The following is a 14,877-nucleotide window of genomic DNA, read 5'->3' on the forward strand; positions in this document are numbered from 1 at the left end:
GCCACAATTAAAACTAAATCAGTGGGCCAATGAAATAATTGTGGGTGAAAGGAAGGAGTATAATTTAAAAGAAAAAATGAGAAAACTCTGCCTGATGATATCATTACTTTTAGAATTGTATAAAAGCTTGGGCCACGACTATGTAAAGCGGGTGTTCTGCAGACATCTTGGCTTTGCTGGTTGATTCAATAAAGTGTATTGATTTTTGGTATCCAGAACCCCTAGTCTTTGGAATTCTTTTTTCTTATTCTGAATTGAAGAGTTTTTGTCACAACAAAAGGAATGATGTCTTTGACCAGCACTTTTGCAGTATGGGTAACTGTGCCTCGTCTTGTTGGAAATGCTTACACCCACCTTGAGAATTTGTCACCACAACTAAGACGCCTGAGTAGCTGTGTGATTTTGGCATGGTTATGTATTCTACTTGCAAATGTCAGAATGAGTTTTCATCCCAGGAGTTTTGGTTCTACAGACAGTTCCATCTCTGTAGACCATCTTTTCCACTCCAATGTGACCCAGAGAATGGATCTGTGTAGCCAGATATGGTGGTAACTTTGCCAGGGCGACAACTTTGTCTCCATGTTTCCACAGCCAATTGTCGTGCATTTTTGCTCCACTTTCCATCCAGAATAATTTCTCCTCTTGACTACTTCCTTTCTGTAGTTCTTTGATGTCGGTCAATGTTTGTACTTGTAGAAATTTCAGGTTTGTCTTTGTCTCAGTCAGGTGACTGTCTGCCTCTTTATTAACCCCTTCCTTAGTGGCTAACTTTGCGGCCCCATCTGCTAGCGTATTTCCTTTTGCCTCTTCCATGCTTTGTTTCATGTATGCTTTGACTTTAATGAAGGACACTTCTTTTGGTAGTTGCAATGCAGCCAATAGTTCTTGGACCAGCTGTCCTTTCTTTATTGGAGTTCCAGCAGCAGTCAAGAAACCTCTGTTCTTCCACAACTGCCCAAAATCATGAGCCACTCCAAAAGCATATCTGAAGTCTGTGTAGATGTTCGCCGTTAGCCCGTTGGCTAAGTTACATGTTTCAATGAGTGCCTTCGGCTTGCTGTGCTGATGCTGATTCGCTAGCAAAGCCGCTGAGGCTAACACTTCATGTGCCAATGTCACTGCCCAGCCTGCCACTCTCTGATTGTTGACCACCAGAGAGGATCCATCTGCAAACAAAAACAGTTCTGGATTGTGCATAGGTTCTTCCTTGAGCTGTCTTTGCTCCTCCATCAACTGAACAATCTCAACAAAGTTGTGATCATCCTCTTCGGTCACTTCACTTTCTTGTAAAAAGATGTTATCTCCTCTGATAAAGAACTTGAATTTTATTGGAAACAGGAGCAGAAGTAACATGCATTCCCACAAAACAGGCAAAAAAATTGGAATTCCACTAACAGCAAGAACAAAACAAGCTGTTTTTTATGTCCATTCACATTAACGCACACATACAAGCTATCTGCTCAATGTTGAATTAGTGCTAGAAGGAGCCTAAGGGAAGGAGTTTCTAAAAATCCCCTGCATTTCTCTGTGACATATTTTGCAGCACACCTGTTGGCTACAACAGCTGCTTAGCCAGGAATGTATTTACTTCCAGGGTGCTTGAGTTTGAGTTGTCTTCCTTTTCCTCTGACTTCTCAAAATCCTTCTTTCTTGATCTGCAGTGTTTAGCACTGTGGCCTTGCTTCCCAGAATGAAAACTGTTAAAATCTTTCTTTTTAGTGGTGGTGTCTTCTTGACCATCAGATGTCGCTTTAGCTGCATCAATCTCGCCTTTGGCTTTGATGGCTCTATGTCTCGCTCAAGGTGGACCAGGCCAGCAACTAAGTCACCGTAGGTTCCCACTGCATCCCATTGAGGATTTGTGAGGCATTTGACAATTCAGTTCTTGTTCCATTCAGAAGAGATTGTTTCAATGCTCCATGACTACTGTTATCCACATTGTCATTTCTGTTATCAATGCCTAATAGTTGCACCAGGCCTCTCTGAAGTGTGCTTCATATATTGCAAATGGTTCATTTGCACTCTGAACACAGCTTATGATTTTTCCCCAGCAAATGCATGAATTTGCTCGATTGTGAATCCATAACTCTAGTGCAGCCCATGCAGCATCAATATTTTGTATGTCTTTGCCCATGGCTTCATCCAAGGCTCTTGAGATAGTAACATGTTCTCGCAGAGTCAGTAAAGCATTCACAATCATCACTCCTTCATATGGATGTATATTGTAAATACTTTGAGTCAAAGAAGTTCATGCCATATTTTCATCCCATCTTCTCTAGGATGTTTCATGTCTTAATTCCACTTATCAATGTCAGCAGGAGTAGGCACCTGATGTTGGTGCACCATTGCTCCACCTCTGACTCTTGTTTTCAGAGGTCTCAGCTGCATTTCTTCTTCTTCTGTTTCACTGAAACTTTCACATCCATTCCTGGTCCAAGATAGTGTGTCACCTCAGACAGCAGGTGGCAGATTAATGCAGTTCACCCTTTTTGTCTCCAGAGGGCGACTTTGGTCTGAACTCACCTCGGAGTAATGTAGGGCATTGGGTGGTGTGTAAGGAGGGGAGAAGGGAGGGGTGCTTGGGAGATCAGGGAGGCTCACAGAAGCAGCACCTATGTTTTGCAACTTTTTCTTTGGTTTCTTTGACAATTTCTGTTGCAATTTGGCCACTCTAGTCTTGAACCACAAAAGCTGTCGATCTGAACTTGCTTTACCAACCATGGAAGTCTCCCCACTCAGCAAGATCGTCAAGTTCCTCACCAGCTGACCAGGGGACTCTGGGCTGACCCTGTGAAGTAGTTCCTGGTTTCAAATCATTTGCCTGGTGTTTCTTGCCTGTGTCATGGTTAAATTACACTGTTTTGTTTTTTTTTTGACTTTTTCATCAATAATTTTGTGCTATTGTTTTCATTTGCTGTATTTTTCACTTTTCCCTTCTGCCGCATTTTAATTTTCTCGAAGAATGCTTTGTTTTTTGTCTAAAGACAGTAAAAAATAAACATTTTAAAAAAGGGGGAAAAAAATCAATAAATCTTTGACTAAAGTACGTTAAACAACATGGCAAACATTCTGCTTGTTCAGTGTGTTGAGTGCAGGATGTTTAGTCATTCTTCCTCTGTCGTTGGTAATAGGTTTATTTGTGATAAGTGTATATTATTTAGCTCTCTGACAGAGAAAATTGCAGCATTAAAGGTGCGCATCCAGACTCTAGAGAGGGTTAGGGAGAGTGAGAGCAGTGTAGTTTCTATAGGAGAAAGTCTGGATGCCTTAGGTGGAGTTATGAATCCCCCAACTCCAGCAATACAGCCCTCACAGCGGAGCAAATGAGTGACAACTCAGCAGCATAATCGCAAAGCCAAAGTTTACACTAAGGCTTGTCCATGGGAGCACCACTCCTCTCCGTTTCACGTGTCTAACAGGTTTGCAAGCATAGGTTTTCAAACTTAGTTTTTCACTTAGGAGCTAATGATATATGCCTTCGTCAGTGAAAGATTACTAAGAGTAACATTTTAGAGGTGTGTGTAAATTAGTGAAGGCAATGTCTGATGCAGTAGTATGCTCTGGACCCATCCCAAAGCAGCATGCTGATGTAGCTTACAGCAGGTTATGGTTGCTGAACTGCTTTATGTCCAGGCAGTGCTCTGAAAACAATGTGGGCTTTATAGGTAGTTGGAGTAGTTTTGAGGGCAAAGCTGGCCTGTTAGGGCGGGATGGTATCCATCCCACTTGGGAAGGTGCTGCTCTCATTTCTTGCAGCATAGCACATAGTCTCATAACAAGCCTAGTTAATCTGTGACAATCCAGAACCAAGGCCAGGGAGCAGATAAGCAGGCTAAACCGACTGTCTGCTAGCTGCACTGAGTCGTCACATAGGTTCCACTATATTGAGACTGTGTCTGTTCCCCGAGCTAAACAAAAATATAGAAATACTCAGAAAGTTTGTTTTAGTAAACGAATTAACATAAAATTAAATCATACTGAATGCACAGCCAAAACATACATAAACTCTAGATAATGTAGCTCCACTTAAAAGAAAAATAATTAGAGAGAAAAAACTAGCACCCTGGTATAATGATCACACACACACCTTAAAACACACAACTCAAAAATTAGAACGTAAATGGCATCAAACTAAATTGGTAGCATTTCAAACATCATGGAAGGAGATCCTCCTGAACTATAGAAAATCTCTTAGTGCTAGATATCTCCACCCTAATTGAAGATAACAAAAATAATCCTACATTCCAATTTAATACTGTAGCAAAATTAACTAGGAATAAGACCAGCACAGAAACATGCACACCTTCACTATGTAGCAGCGATGACTTCATGAATTTTTTTCAATGGCAAAATTGAAAATATCAGGGAAAATTCAGACTATAAATTTAAAACCAGACAATTCTATAACTAACCCTGTAGATATAATATAACCATATCAGATTAGCAATTAGAATACTTTACTTCCCTTCAAGAGATCATCAAAATAATCAACTTGTGTCCTTGATCCCCTACCTACATGTTTCTTTAAACAGATAATTCCTGAAACAATCAAACCTCTGCTAAAAATAATTAATTCTTCCCTTAGCACTGGCTATGTACCTAAATGGCCTCATCATAGCACAGACACAGCACTGGTTAAAGTGCTAAATTACTGACTACTGGCCTCTGATCAGGGTTGTGTCTCCTTGCTTGTGTTGCTTGACCTTAGTGCAGCCTTTGACCCCAATGATCATACTATTCTCCTTGGTAGACTAGAAAATGTTGTTGGAGTTGAGGGAACGGCCCTCTGCTTATTTGACTGATCATTATCAGTTTGTAGATGACTATGACAGTTTGTAGATAAATGGTGACTTCTCTATGCATTCTAAGGTAATGTTTGGTGTTCCACACACTTCTGTTTTAGGCCCACTGCTTTTTTCTTTATATATGCTACGTCTGGGTAAAATTATTCATAAACATGATATTAGCTTCCACTATTGTTCTGATGACATACAGTTGTATGTTTCAGCAAAGCCTGATGAGAGACACCAGCTTAATAAAGTTAAAGAATGTGTTAAGGACATTAGACACTGGATGCTTATTATCTTCCTTCTACTTAATTCTGACAAGACAGAAGTACTTGTACTAGGACCACATGCAGCTGCAGCTAGAAGTAAGCCTTCTGATTATATAGTGACTCTGGATGGCCTTTCTGTTTCATCATGTACAGCAGTAAAAGACCTTGGTGTGATTATTGACTCCAGTCTTTCATTTGAAGCTAATGTAGATAATATTACTAGGATAGCCTTTTTTCATCTCAGAAGTATTGCTAAGATCAGAAACATAATGTCACTACATGATGCAAAAAAACTAGTTCATGCTTTTGTTACGTCTAGATTGGATCATTGTAATGCTTTATTGTCTGGATGTCCTTACTAGAACCAGAAGATATGACCACATGACCACTGTCTTATCCACCATGCATTGGCTCCCAATCAAATTTCGCACTGAATATAAAATACTACTATTCACCTATGAAGCACTAAATGGTCTCGTGCCGCATTACCTGAGCGATCTTTTGGTATTTTATGATCCGCCATGCCTACATCGATCAAAAGGTGCAGGCTATTTGTTGGTACCGTGAATAGTGAAGGTTACAGCAGGGAGCAGAGCTTTCTCTTACAAAGCCCCACAGTCAAGGAACAGTCTTCCAATTAGTGTTTGGGACTCAGACACAGTTTCAGTGTTTAAGTCTAGGCTGAAAACATATTTGTTTATTCAAGCTTTTTGTGAATAGTTTTTTCTTAGGTAAAGGAGCTGATCTAAAAGGTTCACAGGCATAGAGTGTTGTGGTGAACCTATACATTTGGATGCCCCCGTGTTCACTCAGAGCCGTGACAGTAGAGTGGCTGGCTGCTTTATGTCCCAGGATGCCCTAATGTGTGTGTTACCTTTTGGCTCTCCATTTTAGTTATGCTGTCATAGCTAGTACTGCTGGAGTCTTAAGTAGTACTGCTTAAGTACATGTCCTTAACCATTACGTGGCAATTAGCACACTCTTAGGTGTAGCATGTGTAGCTCAGACAGAGAGAGAGACAGGTGTGCTAATTGCCACGTAATGGTTAAGGACATGTACTTTGCATGCAGAGTGCAAGCAGAGACTCCAGCAGTGGAGATACCAGTGATCCTGATCCCTTCTGCTCTCCTGACCTGCCTGACCCATCCTGATGCCCTAAAATGCTTTAAGTTATGATGTGCTAACAACATCTCAAAAACCTGACATTATAACCAGGTGTGTACACTTTTTATATACCTAAGATCTGAAGGAACAGTTTAATTAAAAATAGAAAGTTTTAGTATTAGTTCGTGTGTAAACTTAGGACTTTCAAATTTTGCAGCACTTTGCAGTTGATTAAAATCATTAACAGTATTCTTATAAATTTTTAGGAAAGCCTTGTGTTATTTTTACATCTGTTATGTATGCAAGACACTAAAGTTTGTGTTTGAAGTTATTTTTTTATTTATTACATATTTCATCATAATAAAGACAATGTCATTTGAAGTCTGCTAATCTATTTAGTTCAGCATAGACCGAATACAGAGAATGTGGTAATTTGGAGAACATTTGCCCATATTTATGGATGTTCTCTTTTCCAAACAGAAACCTATGCATCTGCAAGAATCAAACTATTGAAGGCAGATGTCACCTCTGATCTCCAGACTGAACCACACACAGAAGGGGAAAAAATGAAAAGGATGGTAAAAAATTTAATTACTTACGACTTAGGGGTACTGATAAACAGTTTAAGCAATAGCCCCATTTTGAGTTGAGTTGTCCCAACCCTGGCTCCCATCTCCTCATTTCAGGTCCACCCCGTAAAGTGTCACAGACTGTTTTTGTGGTGTTTAGATTACAAAAGCCCCAAAACTCTTAGCTAGGGTAATGAGTGTTTCTAGTAATGACATGCAGCAAAAATGTCCTTTTTTGCACATTATTCTTCTCTTTAGATATCATATCTTTTTTAAGCACATCATTATGTAGCTTATTATTTATAATTTTTGAACAAAGAAACAAATGCATAGGAACATTCAAACATTCTAGTATTAAAAATCAGCAGCTAAATATCTAATTTCTTTCTGAGTCTCTGACTGAGTTGGTTTGAAACAGTGTCACAGCACATACCAATACGATTGCAGCAGGCCAGGGAAGGGTTACAATATGCACATCCTTGTAGTATTATATCTTTTGCAGTGATAGATGTGTTTTGATCAATTTAAGATATGTTCCTATACATAGTGAAGTATGGCTTTAAGTATGTTTGGATCTTGTATCTGCTACCATCTCTGGCAGTGTCTTTGTTGACTTAAATAATGAGACGTGGTGGCAAACCAGTGGTGGCTCCAGTTTCACATACAATTGGGTAGAGCTGTATAGAATATTGACTAGCTTTTGATCTCAATACTTTATTCTAAAGATTAAATGTAGACTGTTGGCTTACGTAACAAGACTGCACATTAGTGATCTTAATGTCTGACTTTGTTCCCCTCTTGAAGGTGCTTGAAGAATGCAAGTACAAAAAGCATTAACCACAAAGATGGAGAAAAAGCCATGTCCAAGTGATGTGATCCTGTGATGGAGGAGGGGGAACCATGCACACAGCATCTACCAGTAGCTAACTCTATGAGGTAACTTTCAGAGTTAAAGAATTAGTTTTGGATTTTGACTCTAAATTGTTTCCCTTTTATCTGAACATCAGTGCTCCAGAGCCTGGTATAGCCGGCTGGTACTCTAGCAGTGGCCCCAGCGACTGCCTCCACCCCAACCTACATCACTCTGTCCAAGATGGGGTTGCAGGATGATCCAGAAGCATTCCTCGATCTGTTCGAGAGTGCAGCCGCAGCGTGGGCCTGGCCCGAGGCCCATTGGGCAGTGTGCATGCTGCCGCTCCTCTCCAGAGAAGCCCAGCTCATGGCCCAACAGCTTCCAGTGGTGAACCTGCTGGAGAATCCAGACCTGCAGTTGGCATGTCAGCCACACCCCGAACAGAATCATCAGCGCTTCCGCTGTTAGATCAGCAGCCCATTTGCATTCGCTGAACAGCTCTGGGACTCCACTCGAAGGTGGTTGCTGGCAGCGGAACGCGGCACCGAAAGAGTTGTCGACATCGTGGTACTGGAGCAGTTTGTTTCCCGACTACCAGAGGGGGTGGCGGAATGAGTCTATTGCCACCAACCAGCACTGCTGGATGAGGTAGTCCAGCTGGCTGAGGACCACTTGGCAGCGTATCCGGGGACAGGGGAGCCCCTCCCTTCTGCTTCTCCCTCTCTCTCTTTCTCTCGCTCTCGCACTCACCCCCCTCACCCTGCACGACGAACAACAGTTCCCAGATTCCGTGTTTCCCTGCACCCTCCCTCTCCACCTGTGTCTGTCTCTTTTTCCACTCAGGTTGGTGAATCCAGAGCCACAGATGTGGGAGTAAGGTCTGGGACAGTCTGCTGGCGTTGCGGGGAACCTTGGCATTTCCAGGACCAGTGTCAAGTGATGGGTGTTGGTCCGGATGGCCGACGTGCCACAGGCCACCCTGATCAAGCTAGAACATACTGCACACTGGAGAGTCTCCGAAGATGTACATACCACGCCTTGGTGGATTCTGTAACCAAACCTCAACTCACCAATGCCTGGTTCAAGGTGAGGCATTGGGGAATGTACGTGTGGTGAAGGTGAGGTGTATGTACGGGTATTTTCACGAATATCCACTGATGCCTGTCATCATCAAATTCCAGGGCGGCAGATAGTACTCACCTCACCCATCCACTAATCCTGGGTCAGGGTTTCAAACATTAGTAAAGGAAATATTTGTGGATGGGTCCTGCAATGTGTGGAATGTGAGCAGCATTGGCTGAGGTGGTGGTGCTGGGGCCATCAACATCAGCTCCCCATCGGGGGACATGGAGGGTGGGGAGGGTGGGGAGGGCCCACCCTTGGCAGGAATTCCTCTAGGGGATTACCCCTAGGAGCAGTTGCGCAACAAGACCCTGAGGCAGCCTTCAACCAAGTGAGAGTAATTGATGGTCAGCAAATTCAGCCTAATGTTGCACTATCCCACCCGTATTTCTCAATTATTAAAGATAGATTATATTGAGTGATGCAGGACACTCAAAGACAGGAAGAAATGACACAATTTTTGGTCACGAAGTGCTGTCAGGAAATGTTATTCCAAGTGGCCCTCCATTATCTGATGGTGGGGCACTTAGGACAGGATAAAACACTAAACCAACTCATGCTCCATTTCTATTGGCTGGGAGTTCGCAGGTGTGTCGCGAATGTCAGCTGGTGAATCTGCCGGCCACCCCAAAAGCGCCATTGCGCCCCTTACCATTAATCCCCTTCTAAAGAAATGGCATGGACCTCGTCGGGCCATTAGATCGCACTGCATGAGGGTATCGCTTTGTGGTAGTGGAGTATGCAACATGATACCCGGAAGCAGTGCCTCTCTGTTCCATCTCAGAACACAATGTTGTGGAAACACTCTTCTGTGTTATCTCCCAAGTCAGGATCCCAAAAGAGATTGACCAAGCCACTACGTTTATGTCATGGACACTGCGCAAACTTTATGACTTATTGGGAATTAAATCGATTCGCACCAGCATTTACCATCCGCAGACAGATGGGCTGGTCAAACAGTTTAATCAAACACTTAAAAATATTATTTGTAAGTTCGTAAGTTCGATGATGCACGGAATTGGGATAAGTGACTCGAGCCCTGGTTATTACAGTACAAGAGTTCCCACAAGCCTCCACAGGTTTTTTCACATCCGAATTGTTGTATGGGCACAAGCCTTTTGGTGTCTTAGACATCATTAGTGAAAATTGGGAGGAGGGACCAAAAACGAAATACAATACTTTCTTGACCTGAAAGCAAAACTCCACACCTTAATTCACATAACACAAGAGTTGTATTTTCATCAGGCGCCAGAATGTCAATCCTGGCTGTATAACAGGGGTACTTGGCTACGGGAATTTGCAAAAGAGCTCAAAATTTTTTATTTTTTTTTTCCTCTCTTTATTGACTTTTCTTATTTATGACCCATTAACAAAAGAACACATGAACAGGTACACCTGCACTCAACCTTCTATACATACAGTTTACATAAATTAAATACTACAATAACAAATTATAATAAAAATAAATAAATAAATAATAATAATAAATAAAAAAATAAATAAATAAAAAAAAAGTACAATAATAAATAATAAGTACATAATAAATCAATAGATGTATTTTCAACGTTTACAATGCCAAGTAAACATCAGTATAATGTTAAGTAAAGTCTATATCCCCACTTACATGATATTCATGTATGGTTCCCAAAGCCGATCAAAATCTTTTCGCTTGCCCTTTGCAATATAAGTTAGTCTCTCCAGTCCGATACAGTTCAAGATCTCCTTTTTCCACATTTTCAAGGATGGAGCGTCCATGCTCTTCCAACACAATGCAATAGCTCTCCTGGCTTGGAGAAGACCGAAATCTAGGAGCTTAGTTTGTTTCAAAGTAAAATCCAGTGGATATATTCCAAGAATACAGAGTTTAACATTCAAAGGAATTTGGACATTGAATATGTCTGACATACATGTAATAACCTCTTTCCAAAATTGTTTTACTTTTGAACATTCCCAAAGGCAATGGTATAATGTGCCCTTCTCATCCAAACATTTAGAGCACACATCTGGGATGTTACCAGACATATGGTGAAGCTTAACAGGAGTTATGTAGGTTCTCATTAACCATTTATATTGAAGTAATTTAAACCTTGTATTTATTGTTTGTGTTTGTGCTTTTAGACATGCATCTTTCCAGTCTGCTTCATCTATATCTTCATTCATATCCAATTTCCAAGCATTTAATTTATCTAATGTTGACTCAGTACTATACTTAACCAATAAATTGTAATACCTAGATATATGCCCCCTTCCTTCTAAATTTCCGAGAGTTGTTTCCTCTAGTTTTGATAAAGATGGTATACAACTTATCTGTTCTTTTTTTGATGACAAAAAACTTTTTAACTGTAAATATTTAAAAAAATGTTTTTTGGGGATTAAATATTTCTGGCATAAATGATCAAAGGGAAGTAAAACTCCATCTTCATATAAATCCATAATTTTCTGAACGCCTCTTGTATTCCATAACTTAAAGCCTCCATCTTTATTACCTGGTATAAACTGAATATTACCCCAAATAGGAGTAAATTGGGAGAGTTTCGGCATATCACCTATATGTTTATGTGCAGCATGCCAAATTGAAATTGTATTTTTAAGAAAAGGATTTTTTGTGTTTTGTTTCAATGATTTAACATCTGAAGAATATAGATACATTTTTAATGATAAATCTGGGGTGTGTGATTGTTCAATGTCCACCCAAGCTGGAGGTGGTGCTATACGGAAATAATTTAATGCTGAAGTCAGCTGGGCAGCCATATAATACCATCTAAAGTTAGGAAGCTGAAGCCCTCCCCTATCATAAGGTAAATATAAGAGTTTAAGGCGAAGTCTAGCTTTTCTGTCACTCCAAATAAATTGGGCAAGCAATTTGTCAAGTTTATCATAGAACGTGTTTGGTAATGGCAATGGGAGTGTTTGAAAATAATATAGAAATTTAGGTAGAATAGACATTTTTATTATGTTAATTCGTCCAATCATGGATATTGGTAAATTTTTGAAAAACCTCAGCTGTTCTGTCCATCAGGGGATCATAATTTATTGAAATTATTTTACTAAGGTCGTAACTGATTTTGACTCCTAAATAACTAAAACCATCCGTAGTTGTCATGAATGGGGTGTTTATAATAGGTTTATGTCTTTCATCTTTATTAAGAAATAGTAATACTGACTTGGAATTATTTATTTTATATCCAGAAAATTCTCCGAAGTTCACATTAGGAATACTGTCTTTTAAACTAGTTAGAAAAAATATAATATCATCCGCAAATAAAGAGATACGATGATCCCTCCCCCCTATTGTAACACCTGATATTCCTGTATGGGCTCTTACTGCCATAGCTAAGGGTTCGACTGCCAACACAAACAACAATGGGGACAGAGGACACCCTTGACGGGTTGATCGTTGAAGATTAAAAGGTTTTGAGATGGTGTTATTAGTTAATATCTCAACAGCTGGTTTTGTATATAGAAGCTGGATCCACTTGAGAAATGTTTTACCTAATCCAAACCTAGGAAGCAGTTCAAAAAGATAGTCCCATTCTATCCTGTCGAATGCTTGACATGCATCTACAGATAGCATTGCTGTGTCTTTTTCATTGTATCTCTCGTATAGTATATTCAAGACCCTTCTAATATTATGATATCCTTGTCGTTTTTGTATAAAGCCTTGTTGATCGTCAACAATTAATTGGGGAAGATATTTATCTAATCTTCTAGAAAGTGCTTTACAAAGTATTTTTGTATCACAACCCATTAGACTAATTGGTCTGTAAGATGAGCATTCAGTTGGGGACTTATTTGGTTTTAATATTAAAGTTATAATAGCTAATCTTAATGAATCTGGGAGCGTTCCTATCGTAAAAGATTCCTCATACATATCAAGTAATGGCCTTACAAGCTGTCTCTTAAATGTCTTGTAAAATTCTATTGGAAACCCGTCAGGTCCTGGTGCTTTACCACTATTAATATCTCCTATAGCTTCACTAAGGTCTACTATTGTTAATGGGCTATCTAATGCTATTTTCTCGTCTTCTGATATCGTCTTAAACTGCAGATGATCAAGAAATATCTTCTGCTTTTTTGCATTTCCATTACATTCTGATTTGTATAGTGTTTGATAAAAATCTCTAAAATGATTATTTATCTCTACAGGATCCGTAGTTAAATTACCAGACTTCAGCTTTATATTATTAATCATTCTTTCAGACTGCATCTTCTTTATCCGCCATGCTAACAGCTTGCCCGCTTTTTCCCCCTGATCGTAGTATGTTTGCTTAGTCCACAATAGACTTTTAGCCACTTTATCCGCTGTTAATTTATCATAGTTAGCTCTCATAATAGATAAGTTACGTATCTTTTCAGGGTTATTATCAATACTAATTTCAGTTTCAATTTTTTTTATATGATCTTCTAACATTTGTAATTCCTGATTATAGTGTTTGTTTTTAGCACTTGTATAGCTAATAATTTCTCCCCTTATGTAAGCTTTAAATGCTTCCCATTTAATACTCGCTGTAGTTTCATCTCCATTTAGTTCAAAATATTTATCAATACAACTCTCCACAAATTTAATAAATGCTGGATCTTGTAACAAACTAGTTTGCAACCTCCATCTTGGACAATGCTCATATCTGCCTAAGTGAATCTCCATAGATACTGCTGCATGATCACTAATTACAATACCACTGTACCAACATTCTTTTACATTAGACAACAAGTCTGTAGATAATATAACATAATCAATTCGTGAATGAGTTTTATATGAACTTGAGTAACAAGAATATTCTCTTTTATTTGGGTTTAGCATTCTCCAAACTTCAGTTAATCTTAGATCTTTCATATAATCAATTATTGTTTTCCTAGTTTGTATATGAGTTGTATCAATTTGAGTGGACCTATCCAATATTGGGTCGAGGGTACAGTTAAAATCACCTCCAATTATATTAAATCCCTCTAAATCACAAATACTTAAAAATAATTTCTCAAAAAATGATGGGCTGTCATCATTGGGACCATAAATATTTATAAGATTTAATTTTTGTGTCAAAATACTCCCCTGAACAATTAGATATGTTCCAGAAGGGTCTTGAATAGTTTTTGTAACTTGGAATGGCAATGATCTATGAATAAGGATAACCACGCCCCTTGCATGGGAGCTAAAATTTGCATGGAATACTTGACCTGGCCATCTTTTATTCAAGCAATGCATATCTGATGTAATTAAATGTGATTCCTGTAAAAACACAATTTTAGATTTCAGATGTTTCACCCTATTTAATACTTGTTTCAGTTTGGCCAATTTTCTCATTCCCCGGACATTCCAACTTGTAATTTTAATACCCAAACTAGCTTTTGATTTTGTTTTCTCCATAAGTTACTGTCTTAGTATATAAGGGAAAACAGAGATTAAAAAAATAAATAAATAAATAAAAATTTTAAAAAATGGTGCAGATGTAAAACAAACAACCCCCCTCCCCCTCCCACACTCAATGCAACAAGCTGTTCCACTTTCAACACTGGCATTCTCAACAGAGATGCCAACCCCTCCCACTAATTGAAAGTCTGGGGGGCGCTGATCCACAATATTTGAGGAGCAACTAGCCAACGTAGCTCAGGTCAAGAGCACTCAACAACTGTCTGTTCCTTTTAACCGTGCAACTTAAACATGCAATTCAACTTAGTATATAAAATTTCACTTTTAACATAGAAAGAGGGGTAACAAGCATACCGCTTGACCCCATCAAGAACAATACCCTTCATATATGCATAATCAACGAAATAAATATATATACTGTATATAAATATATGACAAATACAACTCAGTTGTACCCAATCAACTGGTTGAACATATACAGTAGGCATAAAACAACACATCAACTAAAACATATTTCAAATGACTTGAACTCACTTCCACTGCACATCTTGATCGTCCGCTGTATTCTACAGCTAATCAAATATCTCTACGACGTGTTAGTAGTTCACTTAACAGAAGATTCTATTTTGGCTGTGAGATGCTTCTGTAAAACTTTTCAGCTTCTTGCGGCGTTGAAAAAAGATGAATCTTGCCGTTATGTAGCACTCTCAGCTTGCAAGGGTTATGTTGAAAACCACGGAACGCGTTGATATCAACAAATAACTTCGTAACTGAGTTAAATCCCCGTCGGATCCGTACCGTCTCA

The sequence above is a fragment of the Pangasianodon hypophthalmus genome, chromosome 27 (assembly GCF_027358585.1).
Source record: "Pangasianodon hypophthalmus isolate fPanHyp1 chromosome 27, fPanHyp1.pri, whole genome shotgun sequence".
Classification (NCBI taxonomy): Eukaryota; Metazoa; Chordata; class Actinopteri; order Siluriformes; family Pangasiidae; genus Pangasianodon; species Pangasianodon hypophthalmus.